Raw genomic sequence first — 17,031 nt, forward strand, 5'->3', positions numbered from 1 at the left:
CCCTTGTATTCCAGGCATTTCCTGTTGGCAGCCAAGTTTTCTGAGCTATATATTAACATTGGCTAGTTATGTAATATGTTGGACTTCATTGCCAATTCTTTGTTTAAAAAGGGTGTGAGAGGTTTTGGTCAACAAGAATGTGAAGTCAAAGTTAAGTATGACGTTGTCTTACCATCTGCCACATCTACCACCTGGATTCATAAGCAAATATGTTAGATATTTAAATGTTTTTATCATTTTAGATAGGCTAGCTACAAAATAATTATTTTCTCTTAGCCTGCCCTACATATTTTTGGGAGAAACTTTCTTCTTTCTTCCAGGAAAAACTAGTCCCTGAAGATGTATACAAAGATTAATAGACAGATGGGAGAGGTTGCTTCAGCGATCATAGGGTAGTGGCTCTGGATGCCCACTCATAGTGTATTTAAGTCCTAATTTGTACAGAGGGTCAGACACTTCAAAATTATCAGCTGTTGTCTCCTCTACTTATAGAAACTTGGTACTTCATTCTTCTGTGTAGTATGCCAAGATCTGTTTAGAATAAGCCCTTCCAAATCTTATACAGAAAACATCTTTCATCCGTTCTGGTTTTAAGTATATATTTAGAGACTATGTTATAAGTAACACATTGCCTGATTTTCATATTCTAATCAGGAATTTCTTAAGTTAACATGTAATCTAATTACCTCAGTAAGACAGAGTTTCTCAACCTTATCCCTGTCGAAATATAGGGCTGGAATATTCTTTGTTGGCAAGAATTAGGGGAGACTTGCCTGTGCATTGTGGGATATTTAGCAGCATCCTTGGCCTCTACTCACTAGATATCAGTAAGTCCCACTCTCTAGTTCTGCTTACCAAAAATGATTCTGAACATTGTCAAATGTGTCGTAGGGGGCAAAAATGCCCGTTTGAGAGCCAGTGCTCTAAGATAACATCCAGTTTTTAATTTCTCATTTTTTTATATTGCTGTGACTTACTTAAGATTTCATGCTTCCTTATTCGGAGACTGAAACTCATGTTTCCTAAATTCAATTACTTTTTTCCTACAACAACATACTTGGTTTGAGTTTAGGACGCTCTGACCCCCAACTTAAAAGTTTGCCCATGGACCTCAGTTCTGTTATAATGTCTAGACAACTATTTGGTAGTCTACTCCATACAATGCACACAAAATCTGTCATTCTCCTGAAATATTTATCTGTATTTACTGTTTTGGGTTGTTTTTCTCAGAATGTATCATCCTCTGAGACTAAACTAGGACATTTAATGTCCTGTCCTTAAAACTTCCCTTATGAATTCCCAAGACTCTTGCCTAATCCAGAGCATCCAGATAAATACTATCTAAAAGAAACTTGGCATAGGAAAATCCAGAGTTACTATAAAAACCACCTTCCTGCCTTTATGCCAATTCAGTTATTCTTTGGAATATTGATTTTATACACCAAAGCAAGCTAATGGTATCACTGCTGGATAGCATAATCTATAAAACCTCTTCTCTATAATAACTGAGTACAGAACAGAGCACCATAGCGTATTATGGTCTACTTGATTGCTCCTGGATACTCTAAGTACTTTCTGCCAAATTCTTGTCCGGCTTATCATTACCAGATCTCTTGAGAGTTTGTTAAGTACACATCCCACCCCTTGATAGACTTGCTGAGTGATGATGTTGTAGAATACACATCCCTATGGATTTTTTGAGTGCCATTGTTGTTGGATATACACTCCTGCTGAGACTTGCCCAGCTGTACTGTTAAGGAATACCATGTTCTTTGTGGTCCTTCTAAGTAATACTATTAGACTCTGATGCATTTCTTGTGGACACTTCTTTGTTAGTATCAATTAACTCTATCCTTTCCTCTTAGTACCCACTAGTAAGACTTAATTAAACTTATTTCTTACAAACCATCTTATATATTTTCTCTGGTCTCTCAGCAACATAAGCCACTGCCCCAGCACACTTATACAGTGGACAAAACAGAACAATCCTGGGGACTGGGGTTTAGCTCAGCGGCATAAGCGCCTGCCTTGAAAGCAGGCAGTTGTAAGTTTGATCCCCAGTACCGATAAAAAGCAAAAAGACAAAAAGAAAACCAGAACAATTCTGATATGAAAATTCATGTAAAGGTAGTTAACTAGGAAGTATTTTTAGGAAAAATTGTCAGAGAAATGAAGAAGTAGATAAAGGAAAAGGAAACCAAACATGGATAAAAATGCCAGGCAAATTTTCAAGCAAGCAACTTTATTTAGCTAAGTTGCACAGGACAGCCCTAGAGATAACACAGATCATATCTCAGAATTATTCATTTTTAGATGCAAGAGAAAAAAACAGAAATTTTGTATTTTGATTCCCATCGGTCATTGTTGAAGGTGTTGTTGAATGTGGACTTCTATACTCCATACTATGAACTTTCAAGCTATGAACATACTGCGGTGTAACTCTTTCTTCGTTATGGGAATTCAACCTAAGTATTGAAGGGTGTCTAGCAGCATCCCGGCCTCCTATCAGTTAAATGCCAGTAGTATCCCATTTACCTTTCCCTACACACTTATGATAGCCAAAATTGTCTGTCGTTTTGATTATTGAGAGTCAAAATTGCCCCCTAATTAAGTGTGGCCTTTGGGGAAGTGTAAATTCCCAGGAACTTCAGGATATCAGGCAAGGTATTCTTTCACAGCCTGAGAACAGCTTCTGGTACACACAGACAATGGTTGTGTGGGTAAAAGCATAACAGGATCAAATTTCATTAAAAGGTTAGTGAAACCCAGTTAAATATGAATAAAGCACTGACATCATCTGCTGTCTATATTAACTTATTACATGTTCCCTTTGCAGGTCTGAGAGTATAGCTCAGTGGTAGAACATTGGTTTAATATATGTGTGGCCCTGGGCCTGATCCCTAGAAAAACATACATACATGCTTACATACATATGTACATTCTTTTCAGTCATGTGAGCAGAAAATAACTATCTGATATGAAGTCACAAAGCTTTTACTGAAATGGCTATGCTGTATTTTATAGTAAGCACCACTGAGTGGAAGCTGAACCAATCACCCGTTGCCATTAAATGCCAAAACACTTTTTCAATAGGGCTAATTTAAGATCTACAAAATTTGTTTGTTCAGAAATCTGATTTGAAAAAAGGATGAAAAAGTAAAGAAAGTAAAGATGAATCCTAAAAGTACAGTCCACTGAACAAACTAGCTGACAGGTTGGAGGAATGAGAAAAAAAGTTAATGATGGCTCCAAAGTTTTTGACTTATGCTACCAGGTACCTAATGATGGGAAGAAAGGCTGGGAAGAAGTATTACAGGAGAAGGAATAAGATAAAGACTACCATTTTTATTATATGGCATTTGAAATGTGCGGCATTCTAAATGACTCAAACGGAAAGCTAGGTATATACAGGTTAAAAGATCAGAGTGGGCTAAGCTAGTGCAATGCTCTGTGTAAGGCTTATGTGGGGCAAGCTTTGTCTCCCGTGTGGCAATACTGACAGGAGGTAGAACTTTCAGGCTGTGGGAGACAGTTAGGTCTTTAAAAAGGATTAATGCATTCCTCATAGAAGTTACCTTGGTCACTCGGGAAGTCCTACCAGAGCAGGTTGTTACAATAAGAGTGAGCCTGGTTGTACATACATGGGTCCCTTCTTTGCCATGTTGTGATGCCGCCAGAAGGACCCTCATCAGGATGGTGGTACCATATTGTTTGAGATAAACAAACCTCTGTATTTTATAAGTTACTTAGCCTCAGGCTGGATTTTGTTATAGCAACAGAAAATAGACTTAGACAATATCCTGCCAATGTAATTTTTCCATTATTACTTTTCCACGTGTAGATATGTAATGATTCCAGCTTCCACCTCCAACTTTTCTCAGTTTCTGAGATTTTTCTACTACTGCTTACTTTTCAGTTTCCTCCCCGCAAAACTTTTATAACTATTTCCTTCACATCACCTTTTAAAACAAACCTGATTTTTAATAACTGAATCTTTTCAGCCTTCTGTTTGCCTAATTTCAACTTACTGCTTTAAGTTTTGGTGTTTCTGTGACGCAACCTACCTCTGGCCTGTACACTTTATTTCACATCACTGTCTCTGTATCCAAGTACATTTCTGACACTGTTTTTCTGGAAAATTCCTAAGTGTTATACTTCATGAAGATTTCAGACAGGAGACTTAAGTCAAACAATGCGTAGTGGTGGAATGATCAACTGTGACTTGGCTGGTGTGATAATGTTGTTCCATGGATAGTTTACCTATCCTTTGATTGGAGGCCTACTCCTTTGGCATAAACCAAAAGATTTTTCCCTGGAATTTGTCTACTCTGTGGATGTCAGCCTAGGGTATTTCGGTTTCAGAGGGCTTTCATCTATGATTTTTCCAATAAAGCATTTTGTTTGGATTATGTAGCAGGCTCTACTCATTATAATCTTAATTATTTAAAAGATCTTTAAAAAACATTCTTCTTTGTTTACAGTTTTAGTCTATTGGTTTTTATTTTTTATTACAATTTTATGCTTTTATTTTTTAATTTCTCCCTATAGTAGACAATTTTTTCTAGTGTGTTGTATTGCCCAGTACTCCATGTTCCTATGTTTGATAAGTTTTGGTGTGAAACACAGTGTAAAATGCCACATAATTGACATTTCAGCTTTTCTTGCAGTTTGCCCTGGGCATGTGGCCTCGATTTGAACAGTAAGCCATACCACACAGATTCTGAGAACAAACTTATTTTTAAGAAAGGACCAGGGTCAATGGAGAACCTCAGCAACATTTAGCTTCCAGAAGCAGTATCCAGTGTTCAGTTCAATGAAGGCGGTGTGATAAGTTGTAAGTATTTAGTGGGTTTGCAGTAGCAATAGTATCCTCATGGACTTGTATATTGTATGATACTTATCTGTGGTCTTAGTTCCTATGTTCCTGACCATTTTCTTAGCCTTCCCAGAAATTGTGGGGGAGTGGAACAGTATTCTGGCTAAATCTTATTTAGAAGTCAGCCAGCACCTAAGAATACTGCTTTTTGTTAAATCTCTCTGTGTATCATCATTCCTTGTATCTATGATAATCTTACTGGGATCATTTTCTTAATTGAAGTACATATTTTATAAGTCTCCTACTGTGCATCTCTTGATTGTAAACACTCTTCACTTTTTAATGACTTTATTTCCCTCTCATTCTATAAAGATGGCTTTGCTAGATATACAATTATAGGTTGACAAGTTATTTTTATACATGCTTTAAAAGTATTTTTCTTTATTTCCTGGTCATAATTATTGCTAAAGAAAGCTCAATTATAATCCTAATTTTGTCTTTGTAGATGATTTGTCATTTTCCTGGCTTCTTTTAAATTGTTATTTTTATTTATTTGTATTTTGAAAATAAACTGATCCAGAGGCACTGGAAATTATTGCCTAATACCCTTGCTAATAGCCATGATATTTTGAATTGTTTTGATCTGAATATCATAACTAAAAGTCAATAAATTATATCCCCTCATATTCATTACTTTCCCATCACTGACACCCACATCTTAAATGAGGAGAGGTTTATTTGACTCATAAGTGAAATGAGTTCCATACATTTTTGGCTGACTTCAAGGCAGAAATGGCATAGTGGAAGACATAGCAGAAGCTGGCTGCTCACCCATGGCAGCCAGAAAACAGAGACAGAAGGGAGAAACCAGGGACAAAGCATATACCTTTCCACGTCCTACTCGTGACTCTCCCATTCTTACCAAGTCTCAATTCTGAACACATAACTTTTGGGGGACATTTCAGGTCTAAACCATAACACTGATATGAATTGATTTGGACTTTCTATTTGAATTTTCTTTTTATTATGATGTCTTCTGTCACTCTTTCACCCTAATGCCTTTTCTCATTCTAGTTCTCAAATTCTACAAGCATCTGTATTGTAACTGCTGAGTAATCTTACATTATCATATTCTCCACATAAATGCCAATCATCCATCAAGCCCTTTCTTCCGCAAAGAGTCCAGATTAAAAATTGGTATTCTAGATTTTTAAAAAGTTATAATAAATTTAGATTAACTAAGCCTATTCAAATTAAATGAAATTAATATATCAGCAGCTGTAAAAGTAAACAACCATAAGCTGTAGCTTCCAGAATGTATAATGCTAAATGGAGAGGCACAGGAACATTCCCATCAAAGTCAGGAATGAGAGACTGGGGATTTAGCTCAGCAGCCTAAGTGCCTGCCTGGTAAATGGGAGGTTGTGAGTTCAATCCCCAGTATCCCCCCCAAAAAAAGTCAAGAATTAAAAAAAAGAATAACCTTATCATAATTTTTATTTATTTAAAGATATGTGCCATTGCAATTAGACTGAAGTAAAAATAAACAGTAAAAATAAAAATGAAGATTTGTGTGACTTTTCTTTTTTTGCTCAAGATTGCTTTGGCTAATTAGGGTCTTTTATGATTCTATATAAACTTTAAGACTGTTCTGTTTCTTTTCTTCAAAAATTCATTGGAATCTTGATAGATTGCAATGAATAACTGGGTAATATAAACATTTCAACAATGCTAATTTTTCCAATCCATGAAGATAGGATATCTTTCCATTTACTTGTATCTTCTTTAATTTCTTCCATGAATGCTTTGTAGTCTTTAGTATATAGATCTTTTGCCTCCTTGATTATTTACAAGTATTGTATTTTTTAGCTGTTGTCATTGGATTGCTTTCTGATTTCTTTTTTAGATTTCTTATTAGTATATATAAATACTATTAAGTTTCATATGTTGATTTTGTATCATGAAACCTTACTGAATTTGTTAGTTCTAACAATTTTTTTTAAGGAATGGCACAGCCAATAAACAAATAACATAGTAGAGAGGCAACATATAGTGTGAAAGAAAACATTTCTGGTCAGGGGTTAATATCCAAATGTATAAGGAACTCAACTCAATAGTAAGAAAACAAATAATCCAACTTAAAATTGGGCCAAGGACCTGAATAGAGATTTCTCAGAAGAAGACATACAAATTGAACAACAAGTATATGAAAAATGGTAATATCACTAATTATCAGGAAAATGCAAATAAAGGCCACAATGAACTTTCTCTTCACACCTGAGAAAATGGCTATTAAAAAAATTTTTTTAAACTTCAGTAGGGGCTTCTAAATAAGAAGGTAGAGTAAAAGTATCCTTCACATGACTTCAGTTGAGAAGAGTCAGAGCAACAAAGGATAAACTGTATTTCAAGGAGAAGAAAAAAAGAGCTCTGGAAATCAAAAAAGGAATAATGGAAAAGTTAAAATGTAGGGGGAAGCAGAAAGGCAGTTCAAATAAAACCATGAAGTAGTCCACAGCTCTCCAAATATATGTTCCCAGGGAATATAGACAGATAAAGATGGAAACACTTCACATGACATACAGGAGTAGATAGAATCAATATTATTCCAGTGTTCACACTAGCAAAAGCAATCAACAGATTCAATGCAATCTCCTTCAAAAATATCAATGATATTCTTCATAGATTGGAAAACACATTTCTATAAATTCATATTCCCCTCAATGTGAAAAAAAAGAGGCAAGATATGTGCACAGGCACAAATTTCCTATGATGAATGCTATCTTTACATATGTCTAAAGCAAAATTTTTTAAATAAAAATAAATTTCGTATAAAAATACAAGAAGCCCCAAATAGGCAAAGCAATCTGAGCAAAAAGAACAATGCTAAAAGCATCACAATACCTAATTTCAAAACATACCATATAGCCATTATAACAAAAATGGCATAATACTGGTACCTGATTCTCAACAAAAGAAGCTTAAAAACATGTACAGAAGAAAACCACATCTTCAACAAATGTTCCTGGAACTAGATCCTTATCTTTCACTGCGTAGTCAGCTTTTCATCACTGAAAAAATACCTGGCATACACAATTTAAAGGAGGAAAGGTTCATTTTGGTTCACAGTTTCAGAGATTTCAGTCCACTATAAACTGGCTCCATTGTTCTAGGCCTGTGGCAAGGCAGAAATGTCATGGCAGAAGAATGCTGCAAGCCAGGCATGATAGTGCTTGCTTGTAATCCCAGCACTTTGGAGGCTGAGATAGGAGGATCACTTCAACACCAACCTAAACTACATAGAGAGTTAAGGCAAGTCTGAACTACAAAGTGAGAATCTGTCTCAAAAAGCAAACAAAAAAGAAGGCTGTTGTACAGGTAAGTCGCTCACTTCGTGGGAACCAGAAGGAGATGAGGGAGAGAGACATAGACTCAGAGAGTCAATACTAGTGGGCTTCTTCCTCTTTCTGCTGCTTTTTTTTCCACTGTAGCTCCCACCCTATTAAATGATCCATGTTCAGGACAGTTTTCCCCCATTAGTTTGATATATAACCTGATAATTGTCTCTGGGGAAATCCTCACAGACACACTTCTCAGTTCAATAAAGTTCAGCTATCACATTCACCCTATATAAAAATCAAAATGGATCAAAGACCTTAATGTAAGATCTGAAAATTGAAACTACTAGAGGAATCTTTGAGGAAAATACCTCAAGTTGATAGAGGCAATAATTTCCTGAACATGATTCTAATAACTCAGGAAATAAAACTAAAAATTGCCAGTGAAATTTCAACAAATGAAAAAGCTTCTACACAGCAGATGACAATCAGATTGAAGGGACAATTTACAGAATGGGTGAAATCTTTGCCATCCATTTCTGTGCTGTGATTAATATCCAGACTATATAAAGAACTCAAACATTTTGACACAAAATAATAAGTAATCCAGTCAGTAAGAGGGCAAATGACTTCAATAGATACTGCTTAAAGAAGTATCAATGGCCAATAATTATATTAAAAAATACTCAACACCTTTAGTGATCAGAGAAATGTAAATTAAAACTACACTGCATTTCCATCTCACTTCAGTCTGAATAACTACTATTAAAAAAATCAAAAATGGCAAATGTTGGCAAGGATACTGAGTGAAAGTAACTGTTCCACACTCCACACTCTTGATGGGAATATAAATTTTTATAGTCACTATGAAAAACAGTATGGCAGGGGTTGGAAAAAGATGGTGGATAGATAACAGCAGGCTACAGAGGCTCCCTGAGACACTCAACTTAGATTCCAAAAATAATATAGCGTGGAGAGTCCCAAACAGAGGGAGATAGATACTCCTGACACAGGAACAAACGAAGCTGAGAGAAACCAATTAAATATACAGTCCCAGTGCTACTATTGGAACAGCTAAAGGCTTGGTGCTTCCACTGCAGCACTTGAACTCATGCAGCTGAGACTTACCAAGCTACCTGAAAGTGTGCTGTCGCTTTCAGCTCACTGCAGATACACTCGCACTGAGGATGGGAGTTGGCAAACCGAAAGAAGAGCTGAGCTGGTGTGGACCTGCATCGACCTGTGGTGAGTGACGGGAATAAAACCCTTCCATAGAAAAAGGGGCTCCAACAGACTCTATTCTGGGACCAGGCAGACTGGTGAGAACAAGGAGCTGCAATGACTTCAGTCAGCTGCTCCTTTCTCAAGCGGGATTGGTGGGGAGCACTTGACCTCCTCGGTCATGCCCCAGACTGAGACCTAATAGGCTAGCCCAAACCAAGTCCCTATGCCTGGCAGTGCACCCTAATGTAGTGAAGCCCTCAGCAGGTTGACTAACCCAGAGGGGAGGGCACAGCATAGGCTGCCCTGGTCTGTACCTCCATTGTACATTGTAGTGAGTAGGAACACCTAGTCAGCGTGCTTCAGATGAACTGTAACCAACAAAAAAAAGAAACTGGGGCCTCCTATATACACCTGTATGGAAGGAACAAAACATATGAGAAGAGGAAGCAACAAGAAAGGGTCCCTAGTCTCCAGCCCTTAGAACATTGATCCAGAAAAGGTAAATGCAAAGGAGATTGAAGACAGCAAGCATGCAGTATCAGACACGGCACCAGTGGACATAAAGCGATATCTTCAGGACCTTATAGACAAGTTCAAAAGTGAAGTATTTAACCAAGTAAAGCAAGATATAAATAGAACAATAAAAGAAATTCTAAGTACCTCTCAAGAAAGAACAGATGGAAGAATGGAGAAACACAAAAAAAGGGGAGAATTGTTTGATGAAGAAAATAGAGAATACAGAATACATGAAGCAGGTTCAAAGAGATTACTAGGAAATTAAAAACTCCATTGAAAGCTGGCAAATCTGCTTGAAAAAAAACTAAGGATAGATTATCCGAACGGGGGGTCAGGTTTGCAATATGGGATCATGAAAGGAAAAATTTCTTAAAAATAACAAGGAAACAAGCAGTAACAATACAGAGGCTAGAAGATGACAAGAGGATCTATAACTTAAGAATAAAGAATGTGAATGAAGAAGCAGGGGTACAAAGGAACTACAAAGGCTATTCACAGAAATAATTAAGGAAAACTTCCCAAACATAGGAAAGGAAAAGATATTCAGATATATGAGGCATACAGAACTCCAGCCACCTACAACTAAAACAGAGCTACACCCAGGCATATAATAGTCAAGATCCCAGAAATCCAATATAAAAACAGAATATTAAAAGCTGTCAGAGAAAAGAAACAGATTACTTACAAAGAAAAGCCCATCAGAATTTCAGCACACTTCTCGGCACAAACCATCAAATCGAGAACAGTGTAGAGCAAAGTATTCCAAGCCCTGAAAGAAAATAACCTCCAGCCCAGACTTGATGTACCCTGAAAAATTGTCCCTAGAAATTAATGGAAAAACAAGATACTTCCAAGATAAAGAGGAACTGGGGGAATTCACTACCACCAATCCAACTCTACAGAGGATACTGCAGGACATTCTAAAGAAAGAAAAAGCACCAGGATTTCAGGAACAGTGGCAGAGAGGCCCCAATGAATGGAGCAAAAAGTGAAATGAAGAAAACAAACAGACATTGATGGAAAAAGAACACAACAGAAATGAGGCAGAGAAGGTTGGATATAATTTCTAGTATAGGTGGCCTAGATGCACTAAATTAAGGAAAAAAAGAGAGAATCACCAGCAGAGTGGATCAAAAGGTAGGGTCCACCAAGATGCTACTTATAGGAAATATAATTAACCTGAAAGGGTATATGGACCAAAAATCAAATATGAGAAAACAGAACTCTAAGTGTTAGGGAACCAGAGAGTAATAGAGGCAACTGGACCAGTATTTATGGATAGGTTGGAAAGACAGGCTTTAATAGGTAAAGAAATACAACTAGAGATCAAGTCCAGGAGTGAGAAAGTTCAGAAACACTTAGGTAAATAGCAGGTTGCCTCCACAATATAAAACCGAGGGTGTTGGGGAGACCCAAAAATGCATAGTACACCCTGGAGGAGTGAAAGGGGAGGGATAGTCTTTAAAAAGACTGCAGAAGATATTGCTAATAGTGTATCCGGAATTAAAACCCATATTAGTAACACCACTCTACTTAGATAGAATTTATTCCATCCCAGTCTGTACACAAGCACTAGATCTGAGGGCACAGACAGCTATCCCAAAAATATCAGGATATAGCACAGTAATCGTCTTAATTTCCTTTTAACTTAATCTGGATCCCTATATAACTTATACTGTTATATCATGACTGATCTTAGTTAAATCTGATTTGTTTGATTGCTGTTCGTTATTAACAGATTTTATTCAAAACTGTTAAGGTTGATAGTATCAAGTCTGAGAGTATAGACAACTATACCGAAAATGACAATGATTCACTATGATACCCATGCTGGTTTGATTACTACCTGTTTTTGTAGTTCTACACTATCTACAAAGTTGTATTTCTATTAATACTGTTATGTACTGATATATTCAATTATACTTTATCTGATGATATAGCCAGTTCTATTGATGATAACAAGAGACAACACAGTAACCATGGTAAAACTCCTTGTACAGCAGTTTTATATGTCTTTTTAGTTCTATGTATCTATATAGATACATATGTTTTGTTCTGTCCTGCTTTGTTCTGTTTCTCCCTCTAATATAGAAAGGATATAAATACATATTAAGACTCATGCTTGCATAAAACCTATAAACAGTTTACAAGAACTGATCTTATGACATATGATAAAATGAACAAATACTTTGAAGGAAAAAAAAGCACTACAGTACCCAGTGCTGATTCTGGAGTGTCATGATGTGAAATCCAGCAATATTATTATTCTTTGTTCAGAGTGATTTTAGTCTTCTTTGGTTTGTTTAATCTCAACATAAATGAAGATACAGATAAATGTGTGTGTTTAAGTGTATAAGATTGATAATCGTATTACTAAGTTTTTGTTAGATAGTTGAACAGAACTATTTGCAGTCTCCCTGTTTGAATTCTCATTTATATGTTCCAGTTTTGTATCTTGAACAATTATTTGTAAGAAGACAATATGTAAACATCAACTAGTGATTTATTCCTGTTTATTTTTTTCTTTGAAAGTATGTAATATTTCTACCCATTTTCTGTTTTGTTTTGTCTTTCTTTAAATAATTTTTTTAAAAAAGAAAAACAGTATGGTAGTCTTTTAAAAAAAAAAAACTAAACTAGAACTACTGTATGATCAGATCTCACTCCTGGGTATATAGCTAAAGGAATCCAAGACAGCATATGATACAGATAGCTGCACATCCATCTTTATGACAACACTACTCACAATTACCAAGTTACAGAATCAGCCTAGATATCCATCAATAGATGAACGGATAAATGTGTATGTATATTCAATGAATTATTATTGAGTTGTATTCAATGAAATGTCATTTGCAAGGAAATGGATGGACCTGAAAATCATTGTGTTGAGTGAAATAAGCTAAGTCAGACAAGTATGAAAGTTTTCCCTCATTTGTGGAATACAAAAAAAAAAGTAACATGAAAATAGATGATAGAATTTACAGAAGATGAAGGAGGCCATGAGGATGGGAAAGAAACAGTAAAAACTGGCAATAAGTATAAACAAATTATGATATATGCATATATGAAAACATGTCAGAACACATCATATTGTTCAAGTAATGTGTGGTAATAATTATTATAAAAAATCTCAGAGTGTGGAAAAAGACAAAAGATAATGAATGTTAGTGAATATGTAGGAAAAAGGAACTCTTGTACACTGTTTGTGGGAATGTAAATTAGTATCATATTAAGAAACACAGTATAGAGTTTCCTCCAAAATTAAAAAAATATATATGCCCATTGATCCCACTTCCATGTATATATCTAAAGGACGTGAAGTAAGTATGTCAGAAAGATATTTGTACTTTCATATTCATTACAATGTTACTCACAAACGCTGAGATATAGAATCAATCCAAGTGTCTATCAACAGGTGAAAGTTTTGAACAATTTTCTAACCACTGGAAAAAAGAGTCCTCATTCCACGCACATCCCATGCTTTGCTTTCCTGGGACTGGTCTTCTGTCAAAGGAGTTCTGCAGAGTCCAACTGCTGTCTCCTCGCTGCTCCTTCGGATGCTTACAGTACATTACTGGTCTCGCTGATTACGTCACCCGTCAAGGTCTGTGTGCGCGTCTGTGTGCTGGGCTGTTGTCCTGGGTCTTGAGTTTCCTGCAGGACTTAACCTCTTCCAACTGTCCCGCCGAGTTTTTATTACTTTAATCTTTGTTTATTTTTGAGCTTTTTATATATTTGCTCTGTTTTGGTAAGACCTGTGTTTCTAAATATTTTACTTCTAAATTCTCTAACTTATTGGAATATCAATTTTCAAAATAGCTTCCAATACTGTGATTCTCTGGATTTCAGGTCTGTTATAATTTTGCTTTTTCATCTTTAATTTTATTAACTTAGACCTTATTTGTCTTTTGGTGAGTTTGGCTAAGGGTTTATCAGTCTTGTTTTATCTTTTCAAAGATCAAATTCTTTAATTCATTGATCCTTTGTATTGTTATTTTAGTTCCTATTTCGTTAAATTTTGCTCCAATTTTTATTTTTTTCTCTTCTGCTGGGTTTTGGTTTGCTTGGTTCTTGGTTTTCCCGAAACTTTAATTTATACCATTAGATTATTTATGTAGGATTACTCTATTTTTCTAATGTAGACATTCACAGTTATAAAGTTCCAAGTTGCAAATGCTTTCATTGTGTCCCAAAGATTCTGATATATAAAATTCTCGTTATCATTTGATTCTAGGAATTTAAAAATTTTAAATGTTTTCATCTCACACAATAGATAAGTATGTGAGAATAATGCATATGTCAATTAGTTTGCAGTAGCCATTTCATAATGTCTACATATTTCAAAGTACGTTATATACCATAAACATATACAATTTTCATTTGGCAAATTTAAAATAATTTTAAATAAACATGTATTAATCTTAAAATAAGAATATTGAACCAATGTGTAAATTGCAGTAGTTAATTGAAAGCCCAAGTAGTAAAATAATAAATTTAAGGAGACAAAATAAATACAAATTTCACACTTTCAAACAACCAGCTAAAAGAAGTGATACAAGAAACAATCCCATTTTATAGCTTTTAAAAGGATAAAAGAATAGACATTGCATGAAATATGCACTATCATTATGAAGAAAAATTTAAAATATGAAGAGAACAAAAAGTACTTAAAAGCAATTATCATATTTGGATAGGAAAATACAAAGTCATTGCAACATATATTCTTCTTAATTTTTTTAGTTTATTTGAAACTTGAGAGGCTAATTCTTAAAAATTTATTGTACAATAATGAAAATGAGTTTAGTGGAATATGAGTAGATCAACAATTCAAAGGAAAAAAGCTATAAAATGAATACATTGGTCCAAATATACACAGTAATTAAATAAATGTTCTATTTTTAGGCAGAGAAAAAATAGGTTATTCAGTAAATGATGCTAGGACAACTGAGCAGACATCTGAAAAAATAGCTGAACTTCTACTTCATAGATTATATCAAAATGATTTCCAGATGAATCAAAACTGTCACACTAAAAAAAACCCATAAATTACCAGAAAATAAAAGAAAATCCATTTACTTCACTACAAAAAAATCATGTCACCATAAAAAAGGCAAAAGACAGATGGAGGAAATTTTTGTAATTCATCTCAGAAACAAAGGGCAAATTTTCTTAACAGATAAAAACATTTGCAAATCAGTATAAAAAGGTCAACAATCCAGAGGGGGGAAAATGAGCAAATTATATACACTAACAGTTCAGAGGAAGGCTGGGTGGATGGCCTGTGAAGATAGACCCAGCTACCCAGGAAGCTGAGTCAGGAAAAACAAGAGTTCTAGGCCTACCTGGGCAACATAGCAAACATGATGAAATCATCTCAAAAACAGATAATTAGTTTAGAACAAAGGAAGTATATATTATGATAAATTTAAAGTTTATCAAAATATGATAGCACTTGATTTGTATTGATGTGAGGAAACTGGCACCTCACATATTGATAGTGGAATGTACATTTGTATAAGAGCAATGAGAAATTTGATATTAGGAAGAATTCTTTTCAGTTCATTTTTTTCTTTTTTATTGTTTTGAAAAATGCTTAGGTTCTTTTTTATTAGTATATGTTTGTGATATATAACAATTGAAAGAGTTGCTGGCCCAGACCGTACACTTTAACCAGGAAAAGCCTCAGCCAAGTTAGGGGGCTCCTGCCTCCCCCGCCCCTATAGATTTACCTGTAACCCTATACCCCCATCCCTAAGAACCTGTCCCTGGCGCCAAACGTGTGCCAATGAAATACCTGTGCATCCCTAATGCCCCTTGGGGTCCACCCCAGACAGAGGCTACTTATGGGCCTCACTCCATGTGTTCGACAGAAGAAGAAAGAGAGAGTGTGTTCCAGAGAGAGACCGCCGCCCCAGGTGGAGATGCTGCGCCCCGGGGCTGGGGGGGGGGGGTGTCTCTCCCCGCATTCCCGAAATAAAGGTTACTTATATTTTATATTTCTTATCTTTACAGCCACCGCCGCCCCCTCCTTTCACGGCCGTCCACTCCACTCCTTCCACAGACCTCTTTCCCTTCCCCTTCCTTTCCCCTCTTCTTCCTCCTCTTCTCAGACCTAACAACAATTACATTCATCTTGGAAAATTGGCCCATGTACATATCACAGCTTAGTCAGTTTTACTTCTCCATCCCTCCCCACTCTCTCATCCCCCCCAGTCACCAGATTCCCTTCCCATCCACGGTCTGCCACCCTGTTTCCTATCAGCTTTTATCTTGGTCTTTAAATTACTTTGATATTTATCAAGATTTTAAAAGCATACTTTTAGCCCGGCAATTTCACCCCTTGAAGTTTATTGTACAATTACATTTACATATCTATGGAATTATACATAAATAAAAATATAATCATTGTCGTAGTAAAAGTGAAAATGAAGTAAATATATACTTCTGAGTGGCTAGTACTACATATTATAGTATCATTAAAAAGAAAAAAGAAAGGAGAAATGGTGAGGAAAGATCTCCAAGATATATTGTTAGATTCAAAACAATAGAATATAACAGGGTATGTACTAAGCTACCATCTAAGTAGGAGAAAGAGAATATATATATATATATTCGTATACACACATGAACACACACATATGCATTATGTAAGGTAAATGTAGACATTTTTCAGATGAAACTGAAGTTTGGGAAACAAGCTGGGGGTGCATGCCTGTAAGTGCAGCATTTAGGAGACTTTTTAATTATAGCACAGTTAATAAAGAACACTGAATAAGAATCTAGGAAATCTAACCATGGAATTCCTATTCTTTACTAATCTACATTGTTTTCAGTACAGCAGAGAGTGAGCAGGCTAACTTAGTGATTTGATGTAAGATTTTTTTACTTTGTAAAGGTATAAAAATTGTACACACTCAGTAGAAACCATACTTTGAGTCTTGAATTTTGTTTGCTGTTTTCCCAGGCTCGTGATATATACTTGATAGTTTCTCACATTGCTGGGTAGCTACCACATAACCATGAGCATAAACAACTGGATTCTCCATAGTGTGTTACAAAGATAGAATATTTGGTAATAGTTGTAGTTTTCCATTGACTTCAATCACAGGACATGGGGTACTAAATTATGCCCAA

General features: G+C 35.6%; 1 long non-coding RNA gene across 2 annotated transcripts in view; it reads left to right on the top strand.

The window, feature by feature from the left end:
• The window catches only part of LOC134474129 (uncharacterized), a 33,422-nt gene that overhangs the window by 11,936 nt on the left and 4,455 nt on the right, over nucleotides 1–17,031 (top strand). For both annotated transcript variants that reach the window (XR_010044755.1, XR_010044756.1), the window contains 2 exons: nucleotides 4,668–4,834; nucleotides 13,313–13,501. This is a non-coding gene — a long non-coding RNA (uncharacterized LOC134474129). The remainder of the gene's footprint in view (nucleotides 1–4,667; nucleotides 4,835–13,312; nucleotides 13,502–17,031) is intronic.

The sequence above is a fragment of the Cavia porcellus genome, unplaced genomic scaffold (genome assembly GCF_034190915.1).
Source record: "Cavia porcellus strain 051 isolate PalLab524CR breed Dunkin Hartley unplaced genomic scaffold, mCavPor4.1 scaffold_31, whole genome shotgun sequence".
In the NCBI taxonomy this organism is placed as follows: domain Eukaryota; kingdom Metazoa; phylum Chordata; class Mammalia; order Rodentia; family Caviidae; genus Cavia; species Cavia porcellus.